The 19,678-nt window shown below is 34.0% G+C and overlaps 1 pseudogene; it reads left to right on the forward strand.

The window, feature by feature from the left end:
• Positions 1-225: 225 nt before the first annotated feature.
• The window catches only part of LOC115522840, a 32,367-nt pseudogene continuing 12,914 nt past the window's right edge, over positions 226-19,678 (forward strand).

Genomic DNA, 19,678 nt, shown 5'->3' on the forward strand with positions numbered 1-19,678 from the left:
AAAATAGCAGAAATGGAACCAAACTTGGTTATTTTTGGTAACCAATTCTGAACTCCTTCATATGTTTAGGAAGTTAACCACTTCACAAAATGTAGTGCTCAAAAGAGTTTGCCTTCAACTATGGAAGCAATAAAGACCAGATACTTATTTTTTAGGCCTCTCTTGCTTAGCAAGTCACACCCAGATTTCCAGGCTTTGAATTGAAATACTTTAATAAAAAGCAACATGGAGGATGGTGAATCAACTCTGAGTCAGCAGCAGAAGCGACGTCTCATTTGTAGAACTAGCAGTTGTAGTAGAAGCTGCAGTTTCCATTGTCCAATGCTGGTTCTGCCTACGGTGGATCCCGACACAGGTGCTCAGTAGCAGTGGAAGTGATGTGCTCACCCAATGGTTTTGAAGCTTAATTTTTACTTCAGCTGTGATTTTAAGGCCTCTTTTGTTTCCCTCTGTTTTCCAAGCCTGGTTCTCCAGTTTTTCCTGCATCACTGTGAGTATATAAACTGCTTTTGCACTTAAATCTGTTTGAACCAGTGTCTGTTTGCAGTCAAGAACTGTGACAGAGAAAGAACACATTCAGTAAAGTGGAGAAGAGGTTTTCTTCAGAGGAATATATTTAGGCTTTACAGATAAGAGATTTGGAAGCATGTGAGCTGGCTCCAGCATAGCGTTGCTTAGAATTGCAAAGATGTCCTTTATGATATCCATAAAATTTAGTAAAATACAGCTTCAAATACTAGCTCTAATTTCTGAAAGTTTCACAGATATTTTGGTTACTTATGGAGAACATAGCTGTGGGATTAATGAGGAAATTGTCAATTTTCTGAGGAATGATACCATTGGAAAAACCTGTTCATAGGACAATCATCTGATGCATAAGAAAGGACTGCAGAAACCCCCAAACAATTATAGCAGTGTGGCTTTATACCTAATGGATGTAACCTGATGATATTAGGTGTGATATAATTCAACAATTATGCCTTCAGTCACAACTACCTAGGAAGCTTGGTGATTCTCCACAGCGGGTGTTAAGGTGCCTACATCTCTCAGCACTGAGAGATTTGTGTCTGTTTTGAAACACCAAAGAAGGCTCCACTGAACAGCCAGCTTTAAAATTCTCTGTCTGTAACTACAGTATCTGAACAAATTATTATTCTGATGAAAAATATATAGACATGAAAGAAAACCACCCTTGGTAAATACAGCGTGCATAGGTTTGAGAGAGAGATAGAGAGAGAGAGAGAGAGAGAGACCAATAGCATAACAAAAGTGTAAGTCACATTTCTTTAAATTATCAAACAGAAAGTAAATTCTACCATTATAAGTCCGAAGATTTACTTGTTATAGGTTTGCTTTGAGCTAGTGCTCTCAGGTCGGGGGTGGGGGGGGGGGGGGGGTTGGGTGTGGGGGATGAAATTTAATGAGAAAAACTTAAAAAGAAGCAAGAATTAGACACTCCAGCAGAAATGTGACACAGTAAATTAGCACTTACTGTATGCCAGACACTTCTAAGTGTTTTAAAGTGTGTCTTTTTTTGTATGCTTATTTGTTTTTGAGATAGAGAGAGAGAATGAGAGGTGAAGAGAGAGAGGGAGACACAGAATCGGAAGCAAGCTCCGGGCTCAGCACTGTCAGCACAGAGCTGGCATGGAGCTCAGATTTGTGAACCATGAGTTCTTGACCTGAGCCAAAGTCGGACGCCTAACTGACTGAGCCACCTAGGCACTCCTCTTAAGTTTTTTAGACATACTAATTTATTGAATCCTCACAAAATCCTGTGATACATACAGTTATTATCTTTAATTTCTGGATATTGAATCTGAGGCATAAAGATACTGAGTAGCTTGTCCAAGGACATACAGTTAGTAAAGGAGAGCTGGTATGTAAGTTAGTGATCTAATTCTAGAGTTTACACTTGACCACTATGTGTAGGACCATAGAAAAACACGAAAAATTTGTAGAAAATTAGGATACAGGATGAGCACAGATATAGAAGAGCCATTTTCAATGCAATTCAATAAGGCATGAGTCAAAGCACATAAATGTCGTGGCCAAAATTCCATGAGAAATTATATAGGTAGCCTTAAAAATGAAGCATAAATACATCACAGAAGGTGTCATTTAGTATATAATGCAGCTAGCTGGTAAAAAACAGTCGGCTCTGGAGTTTCCTAGTGAGCATAGCTTCACACAATATAGGAAAAACATCACTGTTACAACACGCAAACAATTGGCATAAGGCAGATTATAAAATACACACACACTGCTCTGTCTCTCTCTGTCCCAAAAATAAATAAAAAAAAGTTGAAAAAAAAATTTTAGGGGCGCCTGGGTGGCGCAGTCGGTTAAAGCGTCCGACTTCAGCCAGGTCACGATCTCGCGGTCCGTGGGTTCGAGCCCCGCGTCGGGCTCTGGGCTGATGGCTCAGAGCCTGGAGCCTGTTTCCGATTCCGTGTCTCCCTCTCTCTCTGCCCCTCCCCTGTTCATGCTCTGTCTCTCTCTGTCCCAAAAATAAATAAAAAAAAAACGTTGAAAAAAAAATAAATAAAATACACACACACACACACACACACACACAGTAATTCCAGAAGTGCTACTTGGTGGAATTAGATTCATAAGAATATGACATAAATGAAGTCATGCTATGGGAACTTTTGTTAATTTATTCACTAAGTATTGTTGGAGAAACCACTGTGTTTCAAACATGTGAGATTTCTCAGTGAACTAATAAAATAAAAAGCCCTGAATTTGTAGACTTATAGTTTAATAGTTCAATAAGGGGCAATAGAGAACCAACAGCATATGTAGTATGCCACAAGGTGATTTTTATGGGGGAAAAATACAGCTAATGGTAAGGGAAACTGGGTATTCCGGGGTTGAGATAATCGTTGGATTTTTTTTAAAGCACTGTTTGAGCAAATGTTAAAGATGATAGATTTAGCCATAAAAATGACAAGATTTTGTGGCACTTACAGCACCACAAGACCCTACAGCAGGGGAGACTTATGTGTTCAAGGAACAGCAAGACATTCAGTGCAGCAAAGTGATTTGGGGAAGAATACTGGAAATAAACTCTGCAAAATGATGGAGGTTGGGTCATGTAGGGCCTTGTAGGCTATTTATGGACTTAACCGTTTACTCTTAAATGTATGGGTGACATTGCAGGATTTTGATTAGAATAGGCATATGATTGGATTAAGATTTTTAAAGGATCATTCTGACAGTTGTGTTGACTAAAGAATGGGGGGTAGGGAGAAGCAAAGATAGAAACAGACATTGCAACTAGGGATTCATTGTACTAGTTTAGGAAAGAGACGATCATGGCTGCGACCAAGGTGATTGTAATGGATATATACTTAGTAAAAGGGTGCTGGAAAGAGTGATAAATAATATAGGTAGAAAACAAAATAAGTGTGTTATCCTGGAAAACAAGTGAAGAAAGACGTTAAGGAAGAGGGAATGAACAACTGCACCAAATGTTGCTGGTAGCTCAAAGAAAATAAGGTCCAAAAACTGATCATTGGATTCAACAATGTGAGGAACATTGATTTTTGTAATAAAAGCAACTGGTTGGAGTACCAGGAGTGAAAGCTGGAGAATGGATTAAAGACAGTATGGACAAAAAGGAATTGAAGATAGCATATGTGCACAACTCTTTTGAGGAGCAAAATCAAATGGTAGCTTATAAAGATATGTGTGATCAATGGGGAACATGGTGGTTCAGTTAACTGAGCATCCAAATCATGATTTTGGCTCAGGTCGTGATCCTAACTAAGGTTGTGGAATTGAGCCCTGTGTCGGGCTCAACGCTGAGTGTGGAGCCTGCTTAAGATTCTCTCTTTTTTTTTTCCCCTCCCTCAGCCCCTCTCCCCCCACTCTCCTCTCTCTCTTTCTCTAAAACAAAAAAATTAAAAAACTAAAAAAAAAATTTTAAGATATGGGTGATCAAAAGAAAGGTGTTTTTTTCTTTTTTTTTTTTTTAATGGAAGAAATCATTGATCCAGTAAAATGTAAATTTTGTTGTAGCAGAGAGAAGGAGGAAAAATTGCCAGAGGCAATATTCTTAGGTAAGTGAGGCAGGGTAGATTTAGTGCCATAGAGAAATTGCAATGATATAGGATCATGTAGAATTCATCCTTGGTAATAGTCAGAAAGAAAGAATATGCAGTTCTGACAATGAATGGCAGGGAGATATGGCATTGAGAGATGATGGAAGTTCCCATTTAATTGCTTCAAATTCATAATGAAATAAGAAGGAACGCCCTTAAACTAAAAATACATGCTTCAGCATGTGTGGGTGGTAGTGTTTGCACACATGTATATTTGGGGGCAGAAAAGGGGAAACATAATTTTGGTGGTACATTTTATTAATTTTTGTGAACACATAGTCTGATAGAATAAAAAATTCCTGAGCACTAAAATATGATAGCTTATTTTCCTAGCAATATTAGAACATATGGAAGCCTGGTCCATGAAATGTGAATCAGAGAATGAAAACTTTGTTTGGTAATTTGAAATCCTCAACCTTCAATATGTTTTCGAAACCAGTCCAAGGGAGATTATTTCTACTGTGTTTATAATAACTCAGATTTAGCTATATTTCAAACTAAATCCAAAATGTTTCCTTTGGCTCACTTACATATCAATAATTTTTATAGTTTTTATCACATGTTTTTATGCTATCTATAAAAGTGTGACATATTTCTGTTTGCATCTGGATTTTAGGTAGTATGCATGTGTGTAGATAAAGAACTGAGAAATCAATAGATTCTGAGCACTTTATGGTAGGGAGTATTATCACTTATGGCAAGCAACCATTATAAAGTTGAAAATGATGAACTGTCCCTATAGTTCAGATCTGCCAACATAAAATCAAATATTCTTGGAAATGATAGAGCTATTAGAAAGTATTGACAGAAACTGATGAAGAAAGCATTCGACCTACCATGATGGGGGTTTGTGTATTTCAATATTGAAAACATTTAAATAATAGACATTCAGAGTCTTCTTCATTCAATAATATATTCCCATGTATTTGTAACATGCATTTTTAGAAAAGTTATTGATTTCAATTTACCTATAATCTAAAACTAAATTTATTTAAGAAAAAAAAAATATTTCAACACCTTATACACGTGAGATACCCAACCATACCAGATCTTCACATTTCTTGATTTTGTGTTAAATAATTTGAGTGTGTGTATGTGCATACATGTGTGTATGTGCATATATAAGTGTCTAAATTACTTTCAATTAGCAACCTGGCACACAGAAATGAGCCTTATTAATGTTAAATGCAGATGGACATTTGACAGGGGCAATTTGAGCTAAAGACAATAAATAATAGATTTGAGAGAATTGTGCTGTTCACCCATTCATTCAATAAATGAAGAATTATTCATGGGGTACTTAGAGAATACCAGGTCCAGTGACGGGTAGTGGGGGTATTAAAAGGAATAACAACAATCAATCTCTCACCTCAAAGAAAATGCATTCTAACACCAGCAGCCCTAGGCTAAACCAATTTTCCAACTATTGTCTTTAGCTGCAGAATTTCAAATTACTGAATGTGAATGTTCTGCACAGGTCATGCACTCACCAATCTTTTCTTGGCACCACACTGTCTATGCTTTTATACTTAGCCTGACCCAGACATTTATGTAGCTTGTCTAATCCATATATATACAGTTGTACGCTTGTACCTTACAAACAATGGTATTATATATGAATACATGATTGTAGTCATAAATTGTATTTGAGTGCCATGTTACAGTTTGCAGGTCCTATTTGTAAGTATTAGGGCTTCTGCACACACTAACAATACGTACTCTTTAAATTCAAAGTCAATTGAAAAATGGACACACGTGTATACAAGAGTGACACATCAAAGTGAAACTAGATTACAAAAGATGGCTTTATGTTCAATAAGTACAGTTTTCTTTTCTTGAATTAAAATTTATCTTGAGGTCAAATGAAGCACATCTGGCACCTATGAGACCTCTTCTAAAGGTCTTCTTGTTAGATCCTGGGACAGAACACAGGCCTAATTGTTCTCATCAAACTTATCATTGAATAAATCATTTCACATCCTTTGGCCATGATGGGGAATAAGGAGTAGGGGCAGGGTCAAAGTTCTCCCCAGCACTGGATATAGAACCTCCTTAGACCTGGGCAAGTGAGCCCCGATTCAGGCCCTGGGCCTTCAGCAGCCTGCTGCTTTGCAGCGCCTTTCTGGAAATGTCTACATCCCCTCGGGTTAATAGGACCAATCAGACCACATTGGCTATGGCCCTGCAAATGTAGGGACAGCCGTACTACAGAACGGGTGCATGTCTCCCTACTACAGACCAAAGAAGGAATACAAGGAGAGTTAGCTTGTGGACAACTGTGTTTTTCTTATATGCTTCTCACAGCAATCTGATGAGGTAGCTAATTTTAACCTAATGTTGCACATGGATTCACAGAAATTCAACACTTTCATTGAACCATTAAGAGCTGTGCAAAGTCACATATCCTTGTGTCAGAGCCACATTCGATATTTTGATGTGGTCTTTCTATCATAGCTCAATTTTAAAAAATAAAAACTCTGTGTTTAGGTTTTGAGGCAAAACAGAGACCACATCTTTACTGAAAGAATATTTGCAGTAGATGGAGCATTCTGTGACACTTGCACATAGCTCGGGAGCGAGTTTTCTTGTTGCCTTAGTTCGTATAACTTCAAATGAATTGTTGTAATGGCAGTTATTCCATACAGTTAAGGAAAGTCAAAAACAGTTTGGAAATCTTATTGACTATTAAAATATTTAAATATATTTAGTTTAATTTAGTGCTGTTTTGTTTTAGTGTAAATAAGATTGAAAATAAGGAGTTGCTTACTATTCAGTTAACAGATTGATCAATTTGTCCTTTTGGTGTTTTTCAAATCCTGCCTCCTAAGCACCAGCAGCTAAATCTTTAAAGTAGAATAAATGTTTTCAGATTTCTCCAAATGGATCCAGAGATCTCTGTTATAATGTCTAACATAGATTTCCCCCAATCGCATCAAGAGATCTTTCTCTCCCATTATCTCTGTCTATATATATCTCACTACTGTTGCCCATGAGACATCGGTTTACGATGCTAATATCACTAACAGCAAACAAATTTAGACATCTTTTATAAAGAGCAGTGCTTTTTCTATGGTCTATAGTAGACTATGATGTGGTGTCTCACCTTTTTTAAATCCATGTGCCTTTTTCATAAGCCTTAAAATTGAATTGCATACCACGCATGAATACTGTGGCATTTCACAACATATTATGCACTATGACTAAAAGCCAACCAAAGCAGTGTAGGTAATAAAAATACCTTTTATGACCACACATCACAGCAAAATGTTTTTTATGTTCTTGGTGCAGGGAAATCCCCCACCTATCACCCCACACCAAAATTGATTGTCTCAATAGGTACAAACTTTCAACCTCTACAGTTGAGAATAATTGATATATAGCCACAAGAAGCTTATCATTTATTTTGCTATAGAAAACAAAAATCTCAAACCATACAAGACCATTGTGCAGTCATAATCAAGCTGTATTCCATCTCCTGACTTCCTTTACAGACAGTGGTTTGTGTCCATCTCCCCTACACTTACCGTACTACAGCCACCCTCACATACTTTCTCTTGTGTAAACTGACCAAGCTGATTCCTGCCCTGATCTCAATGCTATTTCTTCTATCTAGAAATATCATGCCTCCAATTTTTGTAGAATAGACTCCTTTCTGTCATTCCCATTTTAGGTGACATATAAACTCCTCAGAGAGGGTTTCTCTGATCATGTGATGGTTTCCCTTAGTATTTTATTTTCTTCTTAGCACTTCTCACAGCCTTGGATTTTTCTCTTTGTGTATTGTCTCTTTCAAGCTTCATCCCACTTTAGGATATAAATACTTTTAGAATACAAGTCTCAAAGGTGTTATCAATGTTGCAAGCCTTCTCTCTCTTTTTTTTTTTCAATATATGAAATTTATTGTCAAATTGGTTTCCATACAACACCCAGCGCTCATCCCAAAAGGTGCCCTCCTCAATACCCATCACCCACCCTCCCCCCTCCCACCCCCCATCAACCCTCAGTTTGTTCTCAGTTTTTAAGAGTCTCTTATGTTTTGCAAGCCTTCTCTTTAGAACAGTCTGCCACTCAACGAGTACTTCAAGCATATCTGGTGAGAAATGGTGAGGGAAAGAATAAAGAAAAATCGTACAGCCTATGATCATAAAACATTGGTTTCTACATAAATAAATCCATGTGAATATGCTGATGCCTACTATTTTCTTAATGTTTTCTATTATATCACATTTGTTTTCCACAAATCTTATGCAATTGAGATATGCAAATGTATAACCAACAGTGAATAATTTGAAGAATGGGAATGTTTAAGGGATTGTCTTTAAAAATAAACATTCTGGGGCACCTTGGTGTCTCAGTTGGTTAAGCATCTGACTCCCGATTTCGGCTCAGGTCATGATCTCACAGGCCTGAGATTGAGCCCCACATCAGGCTCTGAGATGACAGCACACAGCTTGCTTGGAATTCACTCTCCCTTTCTCTTTCTACCCCTCCCCACTGTTTGTGCTCTCTCTCTCCTAAAATAAATATATAAACAGTTAAAATTTTTTTTAAAGCAAATATAAGAATATAAACAAACCTTCCATTTGCACCTCCATAGTCTTTTGATCTGCACTGTACCTTCAATTTTCTTTTTGGATATGTTAGTCATTTTGGAATTGCTATTTCCCCAAAAAATTATTAGTGCTAAAATATTTTTGAAAGAACAATATTCTAGAATACTTTCTACTGGCAAGTTTCTATCTTTACACCATCTACTAATATATCTTAAAAATAACTCGATATTAATTTAAAGATATCTTCTGTATTCTATTTTATAATTGTATAGTACTCTATTGTGTTGAGGTACCCTACTTTATTTGGCTAATCTCTCAAGCATGAATATTTACCTTTTTTTCTATTTTTTAAATAAATGTTTTATTTTACAGCAGTAGATCTAGATTTATGAAAAGATTGCAAAGATAGTATAGAGAGTTCCTATATACCACACACCCAAGTTTTGCTTCTTATTAACATCTCATATTAGTATGTTACATTTGGATTTTAGACATACTTACGAGTGTTGGTGGTGTCTCATTTATATTTAAATTTATCTTCTCACATGCAATTTTCTATCTGTATATTCTATGTGGTGGACTGTCTGGTTTTTTGCCCATTTTTAATTAGGTTATCTGTTTTCTTACTGTTCAGTTAAAAAAATTTTTTATATAGTTTGGAACCAAGTCCTTTATCAGATATGTGCTTTACAAATATTTTGTCCCAGTCTGTGGCCTACATTTTCATCCTATTTCCAGTGTCTTTTGCAGATAAGGCTCTTTTATTTTATATTTATTAAATTAATAACTTCAATTATTTTTATGTATCATGCTTTTGTTCTTACATATAGTAACTCATGACCAAACCCAAGGTCTCATAAATTTTCCCCTCTTTTATTATAGAAGATTTATAGTTTTGCATTTTATATTTAGGTCTATTTTTTATTTTTATGTGTGTGTGAAGGTTGTAAGTTCTGTATACAGTTTCATTTATTTTCATATGCATGTCCAATTTTCCTAGGACTATTTGTTGAAAAAAATATAATTTCCCCACTGATGTGCCTTTTCTCTTTTTTCAAATACTAGTTTATTGTATTTGTGAGAATATGTTTCTATGTTTTCTATTCTGTTGAATTGATCTATGTGTTTATTTCTTCATCAATAAATACCACAGTCTTGATTACTGTAGTCATATGTTATGTCTTGAAATCAGGTAGTGTAAGTCTTCAACTTTGTTCTTCTTCACCATTATTTTGTCTATTCTACGTCTTTGCCTCTCCATATAAATCTTAGAATCAATTTGTTGATATCTGCAAAATACCTTGTTGAAATTTTTATGGAAAATTCCTTGAATGTACTGATTAATATGGGAAGAAATTCACATCTTAAAAATTATTGAGTCTTCCAATTCATAAACATAGAATGTCTCTCCATTTACTTCAAACTTCTTTGGTTTATTTCATAAGCACCGTGTAGTTTTTCATATATAGATTCTCTATGTATTTGGTTAGATTTGTGCTTACTTTTTGAGGCCACAATAAATGGTATTTTCCTTTAATTTTCAATTACAATAATTCATTGATGGTATATAGGAAAATAATTTGTATATTAACTTTGTATCTTAAAACCCTGCTATACCTGCTTATTAGTTCCAGGAATATTCTTCTGACTTTTGGGAAGAAGAGTGATTGTTTCAGAATATCCAATGGGAGGCACCTGGGTGGTTCAGTCGGTTAAGTGTCTGAGTTTGGCTCAGGTCATGGTCTCACGGCTTGTGGGTTTGAGCCCCACGTTGGGCTCTGTGCTGACAGATCAGACCCTAGAGCCTGCTTCAGATTCTGTGTCTCCCTCTCTCTCTGTCCTCCTCCACTCATGCTCTTTCTCTCTCAAAAATAAATAATAAAACATTAAAAAATTTTTAAAAAGAATATCCAATGGATATTTTTTAAGGAAGTTTTATTTCTTCTTTTCTAGTCACACACACAAACATATGTATACATACATATACATGCATTTCTTTTCCTTGTCTTATTGCAATAGCTGGAATTTTACATACAAGGTTAAATAGTACTGTATTGTAAACAATACATTTATAGAAGAGGATTAATTGGTTAAAGGATAAATGTATATATAGAATTATTAAATATTGCCAGTTTGTGAACAGATGATTTACAAAGAAACTTTTCTCTGATTACTTTATATCTAGTTATTTTAACTTCCACTAAACCACTAAGAGTAAAAAGTCATGGGATAAAGAAATACTCATAATATGAGAACTGTGAACTTTCTCTGGAAATTTGTTTTATATAGTGATAGCTTTTGAGTTTATGGGATATCCCTGACCTAATCTTCAGATTCACTTAGATTTAGGTCTATTGTAATTAAAATGTTGCTGTTTGTGAATGATTTCTTTATCTGTCCTGAAACAGACAAAACCTTGATGGAGCTGCAGTAGAAATTTTTGTCTAAATAGTGATATCTCAGAATCCCCAGGGTGAATGAACTGACTCTGGGCAGTGTAAATTTATTTGATGGATGTAATTAATAATATATAGCCTCTGAAAGTTAGGAAAGATTTCTTTCAATTCAGGAATAATTTGACTTCTATCATACTAAAATATAGGATGAGGTGATGGTAAAAATATAAGTTGTGTAACTAAGATTAAACACTTTTGTCACTTCCTAGCTGCATACTCTTAGAAAATATGTTAATCATCCTGAATTTCAGTTTCTTCACTGTAAAAGAGAGAATCACAATTCATTCCTTTAACTCATCAAAAGGTATTCATTTACTGAACAAGCGAGGATAAAAATACCAGGATATTTTGGAAAATTAAATAGTGTGAAAACACACAGCACATTTTCTGGAATATACTAGGCACTCAATAAATGTTCATCTCCTTATTTGTTTCTTTTTAAAACATTATTTAAATTCTAGTTAGTTAACTTACAGCATAATATTAATTTCAGGTTTACAATATAGTAATTCAACATGTCCATGCAACACCCAGTGCTCATCACAAGTACACTCCTTAATCTTTCCATCACCTATTTCACCCATCCCATCCAACCACCTCCCTGCTGGTAACTAACCATTAGTTTGTTCTGTCTCATTAAGAGTCTGTTTCTTGGTTTGCCTCTGTGTGTGTGTGTGTGTGTGTGTCTCACTCTCTTTTTGTTTTGTCCCTTTCCTCATTTGCTTTGTTTCTTATTTTCCACATATGAGTGAAATCACATGGTGTTTGTCTTTCTCTGACTGAATTATGTCACTTAGCAAAATATTCTCTAGTTCCATCCATGTCATTGCAAATGGCAAGATTTCCTTCTATTTTACAAATGAGTGATATTCAATTTACAATTGAGTAATATTACAAATGAGTAATACAATTGACTAATATATATATGTATATATATGTGTGTACATATATATGTATATGTGTGTGTGTGTATATATATATATATATATATATAAAATCAGTCAATGGACATGTGGGCTATTTCCATAATTTACTCATATATAATTTAAAATTTATTCAGGTCATTTATTTTTGCTTCTCTGCCACCTCGTGGCTTTAATATTTTTACATAAAACTTACTCATGCCAAAGTTAAATGACATCTGGTACTCCTAAAATATTGGTAATTGTCTGTTTAAGAGTAACTGATAAATAAAATTATAAATTTATGCACATTCAGACTCATTACCCTTTAGTATGGATGTTTTAACTGAAGTACAATATTGTATTTCAAATTTTAACTTTCTCAATATTTAAATGAAGATTTTTCCAGTCCAATTTTTTTACACTGAATATCAAGCAAATTCTAATTTCAATTTTATGATTTTTCCAGTGAGTGTGATTATATTATATATTTTTTGTGCAAATGTACCCAGAGGAAATGGTTTTCTTAAAAATTACGGGTAAGGGGCGCTTGGGTGGCTCAGTCAGTTAAGTGTCCAATTTCGGCTCAGGTCATGATCTCACGGTTGGTGGGTTTGTGCCCCATGTTCAGGCTCCGTGCTGATGGCTCAGAGCCCAGAGCCTACTTCAGATTCTGTGTCTCCCTCTCTCTCTGCCCCTCCCCTGCTCATGCTCTGTCTCTGTCTCAAAAATAAACATTAAAAATTTAAATAAATAAAAAATAATGGGTAAATGAAAGAGTCATAGCAATACATAGAAAGACCCATTTAAATATATGCAGTGAATTACTCTTTGTACCATTTAATTAACTTAGAATTTCATAAATACTAAAATTGTAACTGCATTCATATGAATGTATTAACCTTCAGGAGTATGTACAGGTGCTTAATTTGTACTTAGCAAGATATAAATATCAAACTAGGTGTCGATTAATTGATTAAAATATCTTATTTTTTGAGTAGCTATTTTAAATTTGACATTCAATAAACACCTATCAGAAGCAGATGACGTTTGATCCTCATTTCTCCACCTATTTTCAGTCTTAAATTTTATTTACCATTTATTAAACTCCTAATATGTGTCAGGTGCCATCTATTGCTCTCATTCTTCCCTAAGAAACATTTCTCTACTTTTAACTCCTGCCAGTTAGGATCAATTCTGCTTCTATAGGTTTATTTCTTCCTTCAGCTAGCTTGAATGAGATAGTCCCAGGAATGTTTCATGTAAATAAAGTTGGCAATTTTTTCTACTATCTTTGACCTTTATTTCTTAGATCCTAATTTATATCTACTTGATTCTAATTTACCTGACTCTATTTCATCATCTTTCTATCACTCAGTGTTAAATTAAATCATCCATTGTGATATATTTCATGATTATATTGGTTTTAATCATTAATAATTAATCACTCGTAACTTTTTTCATGGAGATGATTTGTCAGTGATCCATTCTTGCTTCCTGTAATGATAATTTATCCACTGATATTCCATGGTTAGATATATAAAACATAAAAAGGTCAGGAAGCTTCTCAGTTTGGTTCAAAATTTATAATTCTTTTCTTAATGAATATTATGTGTTTTAAATAAGACCTACTGTTTAAATTAAAGGTAATATTATTCAAAGTTAAATGAAGTACTAACATTTATAAAGTGTTCTAGATCTCAAAATGAGACTAAGCATACATTATTCTTCAGATTGATAGAAAAACAATTTGGATTAGTTATTTAAACAACAATACACTTTTATTATATGAACGGAAATAGAATAGTAATAACTCATCACCTAGCCTTTCTCTTCCCAGGAATCCCACATTCTTGTGTTGCTTATACACCACCTTAATTGCTTATTTATCCAGGTCTCTTGCTCAGTGTCAAAAATGCAGTCCTCAGCAGACAAAGGTTAAGATGTATAAAGTGATTTATTTTTAAATTGGATACCATGGAAATATCTCACATATTATTCAAGAAAACCCATTTCAGTGATGCGTTCTTGTATTTTGGATGATCTCGATGCACATATTTGGATAAAATACACAGGAGGCACCCATTTAAAACTCTGGTTTATACTGTGGTTATAGCTAACATGACATTGTATCAATTAATCTTCCAACTTCCAAAGTTCCCAACTGCAAATCCACAATCAAAAAAATGCATGTCTGCAACATAATTGGATTCTTCTACAAACACAAGTGCATGCTCATTCCTCTGGGACCAGTTAACTGGGATCAGTTAAAGATGATTTTTGATGGCTAAGGTCATTTTCTACTCTCCTACTTGGACTAAAGATCACTTAAAATTCTTCTTTCTAAATATTGATGGAGCTATTTTTATTATGATCCAATTTAATATTGAAGTATACAGCAGGAGTATATATTGGGGCTAGAATGAAGATATATTTTTGTTACAAAGAATTTACAGAATACAACAGCACACATTCAATCATATTGAGAGAAGTGAGAAAAGGATTACTTAAAGAAATCTTCATAATTACATTTGGCAGTTTTTCCTCAGTTCTATAGTCAAATCTGAAAAATGTTAATTTGCCTAACTTTACTTAGTTTGCTATTAAGCCAATCCTGTTATCTACTCTGTCTAGACAGAAGAATTTAATGACTTCCCATTCTTAATTTGACACAAGAAATAGAATTTATTAAAAAGTGAGAGTAAATCCATAGAAAGATGATTATATATCTAAGGCATATACAAATAAATATCTTAGCTTTTTCCTTTTTTCAATATTACTAAATGTTGCAAAATTACATAGATTTATAAATATTGGACATTTACAATCTCTTATATATTCCTTTAATAAACAATATTAAAGAATGAAGATATAGGAAAATAATTGCAGCAGTTATGCTAGAGAAGGATTATTATCCTTAATACATGAGTCCTTGAATTTTTATAACCAGTCATTTTCTTCCCATTAAAAAGTTGAATAAATCTAAAAAAATATATTGGTAGGAGAATAAAAATTGTCAGCAAACAGCAAAATATGCGTATACCTACTAGGAAACAATCAAGAATAGAGATTTCACGTTATTTTTATCAATCAAATTGACAAAATTTTGTCTTCTATTAATAGTTGATAGGTTTGTGCAGAGATAGAAATTTTTACATAATGGTAGTAAGTCTTCTGGCAATAAGAAGAATTTTGGGTTTTGGGTTTTTTTTTTTTTTTTTTTTTTTGAGAGAGAGAGAGAGAGACGCAGAATATAAAGCAGGCGCCAGGCTCTGAGCTATCAGCACAGACAGAGCCCAACGTGGGGCTCGAACTCACAAATTGTGAATCATGACCTGAGCTGAAGTCAGATGCTTAACTGACTCAGCCACCTGGGCGTCCCTATATATTTGTGTTTTTTTAATATAGATAGAATTTTTCATAATAGTGAAAAAGTTAGGAGCATTACACATACCTAACACTAGGAGTTTTGCTTGATTAGCTATGGTGCAATTATATGATGCATATCACATAGCCATTTAAAAGTAAATATTTAAAGACTTTAATGGTATAAAAATTGTTACATTATAATAGTCACAAGGCAGACCATAGACCTACAAATGATATGTTATCCTAATTCTTCTGTTAGTTACATGGAACTCGAATAAAATATCAGGAAGGGAATTCACCAAAATTCTAATACTGGTTTTCTTTTTGGTGGATCTGCATGTTTTTAATTTACATATGTATTTGTCAGTATTTTCAACAATGAAATAATATTATATAAAATTTAAAAATGTGAATATTCTTAAAAGTGAAAGAAAAACTATTTTAGTTATTTATTGACAATATCATTTTTCTATATTTTAAATAGCAATTTATTCAACATATAATTATGCCAATATTAAAATTTTTCTTATTAATAAAAATAATTTACCTTTTTAAAAAGTTTAATTCCACTGTAATTAATATAAAATTTTAGATTAGTTTCAGGTGTACAATATAGTGATTCAACAATTCCATACATTACTCAGTGCTCAAGATAACTATACTCTTAATTCCCTTCACCTATTTCACCCATCCCCCCACCCACCTCCCCTCCGGTACTATATGTTTATTCTCTATAGGTAAGCGTCTGTTTTTTGGTTTGGCTTTTTTTCCCTTTATTCAGTTGTTTTATTTTTTAAATTCCACATATTAGTGAAATCATGTGGCATCTTTTTCTGACTGACTTATTTCAGTTAGCATGATACTTTCTAGATCCACCCATGTTGTTGCAAATGACAAGATTTCATCCTTTTTATAATTGAATAATATTCCAGATCTTGATCCATTCATCTTTATCCATTCATCTGTCAAAGATTCGGAGAAAAAGAACCCCTTGTTCACTGTTGGTGGGAAGGAAAAAAATAGTTTATTTTTCAAATGTATAAAATATCCTGTGTATGTATATATACGTATGTATGTATATGTGTATGTATATATATATATGTATATGTGTATGTATGTGTGTATATGTGTGTGTGTGTGTGTGTGTATCCAGAACATGAATGGAATCAGTTTGCTTTGTACTTCTCCAGAATTCAGGAGATGTGCATAACTCAGGTTCATGTTTATTTCAGGACACCAATGACTGATGGCATTGCTTTATTTGTCACCACAGATCTCAGCTGTCCAAATTTACCAGTTGGGATATCTGCTTGGACCATATTGGCATTTGAACTTAAAATCTGTACTGGCCAAAATAATGTCATGCAGTAGTGACATGTTGTTAACAAGACTGATCTTTACATTATCAAGTTTATGATGTTCTAAGATTTCTAATTCTTAAAATACTGTAACTATCTGTGTGTGTTTCTTAAGGCAGAAGTTATTTATTTATTTCTATTTGTGGTCAAGCTGCTCAGAAAGATAGTAAAATAAGAAAATGAATTGAAAGTGTATGTTAGCGAGAAATTCTGTTTTCTTATATGAAATGAAATTTGAGGTTACAATTAAACACTGAAATATTTCTTCACAGAACACTTACATGTGCATCACAGCATATTTTGCTTTCTCTATCTTATTTACTTGCCACAGTTTATTATACTCCTATTCAAAGTAAGTGAATTGGCTTATGGACTCAAATCTATACCTGACATATATTTTTACATGTAAAATTGTTTGAGTGTTTTATAACTTACAATACTTTTACAATTTGATATAAACAAAGAGCACTTTTCCAAAAAGCCATATAGGTAAACTAGGTCACACAAAAAAATAAAGGAATTGTAAAAACATTAAAACATTTCAGCTTGAAGCACACTGATCTCCTTTGCCCTAGTCTACTCTTCTCTTTCCATGTCTCACTGCATGAATTCCTCTCTGATGGACAGCATGCATATGCAACCTAGGGTGTAGAAGCTTAAGACAAGCTAAAGTCATTCATCATCTCTGAATGCCTGGATGACTATATGCAGACACATTTTGTGTTCAACAGAGAATTACACTGGAAACTTTGGTTGAGCACATATTTGTTTCATTGTCAGATCTGTATACTGAGTCCTTCAAATAGGATACATTTCCTTGTGTTCTGCTGCTATGTTACATAAAATCAACAAAGAGTAACTAGGTTGCATTTTCTTGCTCCACCCCGCCACTCCTGAAGAATTCCTTATCAGTCCAAATGGAAGAAAATGCTGTAAGATTTGCCCAGGAAGCAAAGCCCCAATGCAGCTATGCCAAAGCAATGTTAGCACAGAATTTAAAGAACAACTGTTCTTCCTCCAAGAACATATTTAATCTTATGATCACTGTAAAATGTGTAAATGATCACAATACCCTCTTTTATGGGCATTTCTAACAAGCTTCAAGCCAAATTCATGGTCCATTGAAGCATGAAGGTAAATGTCATGGATATCTTCAATTAATTATTGGCTAATCTCTGTCCTTACCCTACCTTTTCTTTCTGCTTTTTTCCTATCTTATGAGATGTAAGTATAGATATAGATTCATGAATCCTTACAAGTTATTGAACTTTCTTTGTAAAGCAATCTTATCATAAACAAATACACACGGAGCATAAAACTAACCAATATCACATGAAGTTGTATGTGTGTATGGTATGAGTTTAAATTAGTAAACTTATTTTCATAGAGTAGTTTAGGTTCACAACAAAATTGAGCAGAAATTACAGAGAGTTCGCATATACTCCTGTATCCCTCCCTTCCCCCACTTTGCCAACGACTTCCTCTACTATTGACATTGAGCACCACAATGGTATAGTTATTACATTCAATTAACTCATCATCACTCAAAGCCTATAGTTTACATCGGAATTCACTCTGGTATGGTACATTGTATAGATTTTGACAAAAGTATAACGATATATATCCACCATTGTACTACTATACAGAATAGCTTCACTGCCATAAAATCGTTGTTCTCTGCCTGTTGGTTCTTCTTTCCCCTTTCCTAACTCCTAGTAATCCTTGAACTTTTCATTGTCTGCATAACTTTGTCTTTTTCAGAATGTCATAATTGGAATCATATAGCATGTACCCTTTTCAGAGTGTCTTCTTTCAGTTAATAATATGCAAGTAAGTTTCTTTAGCGTCTTTTTAGTGCTAAAAATATCCCATTGTCTGTATGCACCACTGTTTATTCATTTATCTACTGAAGGGCATCTTAGTTGTTTTCAAGTATTAGCAATCATGAATAAAACTACTATAAATATCTGTGGGCATTTTAATGTAGACCATAAATCTTCTCTATTGAGTGAATTCCAAAGAGCATGATTGCTGGATCAATAGTAAGAGTATGTTTAGTTTTGTAAGAAACCACCAAACTGTCTTTCCAAAGTGGCTGTACCATTATGCATTCTCACCAAAAGTGAATGAAAATTCCTAATGTTCCATATTCTCAGTGTTTATTGTTGTCAGTGTTCTGGATTTTGCCATTCTAATAGATATGTAGAGATTTCTCACTATTGTTTTAATTTGCACTTCCCAATAGCAAAAAATTTGGAGCATCTTTTCATATGCTCTCTTGCTATCTGTATATCTTTTTTGATGAGGTATCTGTTCAGGTCTTTGGGCCATATTTAAACACTTCTCTGTTGTTTTTTCATTGAGTGTTAAAAGTTTTCTATATATTTTGGATCATAGTCCTTTTAAGATATATATCCTTTGCAAATATTTTATCCTACTCTGTGGCCTGTCTTTGCATTTTTATTTTTTCAATTTGTTGTTTATTTAAATTTCGGTTAGCTAACATATAGTGTAGTATTAGTTTCTGGTGTAGAATTTAGTGATTCAACACTTACATACAATACCCGGTGCTCAACACAAATGCTCTCCTTAATATCCATCACCTATTTAACCCATTCTTCCTCCCAATTCCCCTCTAGTAACTATCAGTTTTTCTCTATAGCTGAGAATCTGTTTCTTGGTTTTCCTCTCTATTTGTTTGTTGTTGTTTTTTTGCCCCATATTCATTTGTTTTGTTTCTTAAATTCCACATATGAGTGAAATCATATGGCATTTGTCTTTCGTGGACTTATTTCATTTAGCATACGACTCTCTAGCTCCATCCATGTCATTGCAAATGACAAGATTTCATTCATTTTGATGGCCGACTAATATGCATTCATCAGTCGACGGACATTTGGGTTCTTTCTGTAATTTGGCTATTGTAGATAG

This window comes from Lynx canadensis, chromosome C2, assembly GCF_007474595.2.
Source record: "Lynx canadensis isolate LIC74 chromosome C2, mLynCan4.pri.v2, whole genome shotgun sequence".
Classification (NCBI taxonomy): Eukaryota; Metazoa; Chordata; class Mammalia; order Carnivora; family Felidae; genus Lynx; species Lynx canadensis.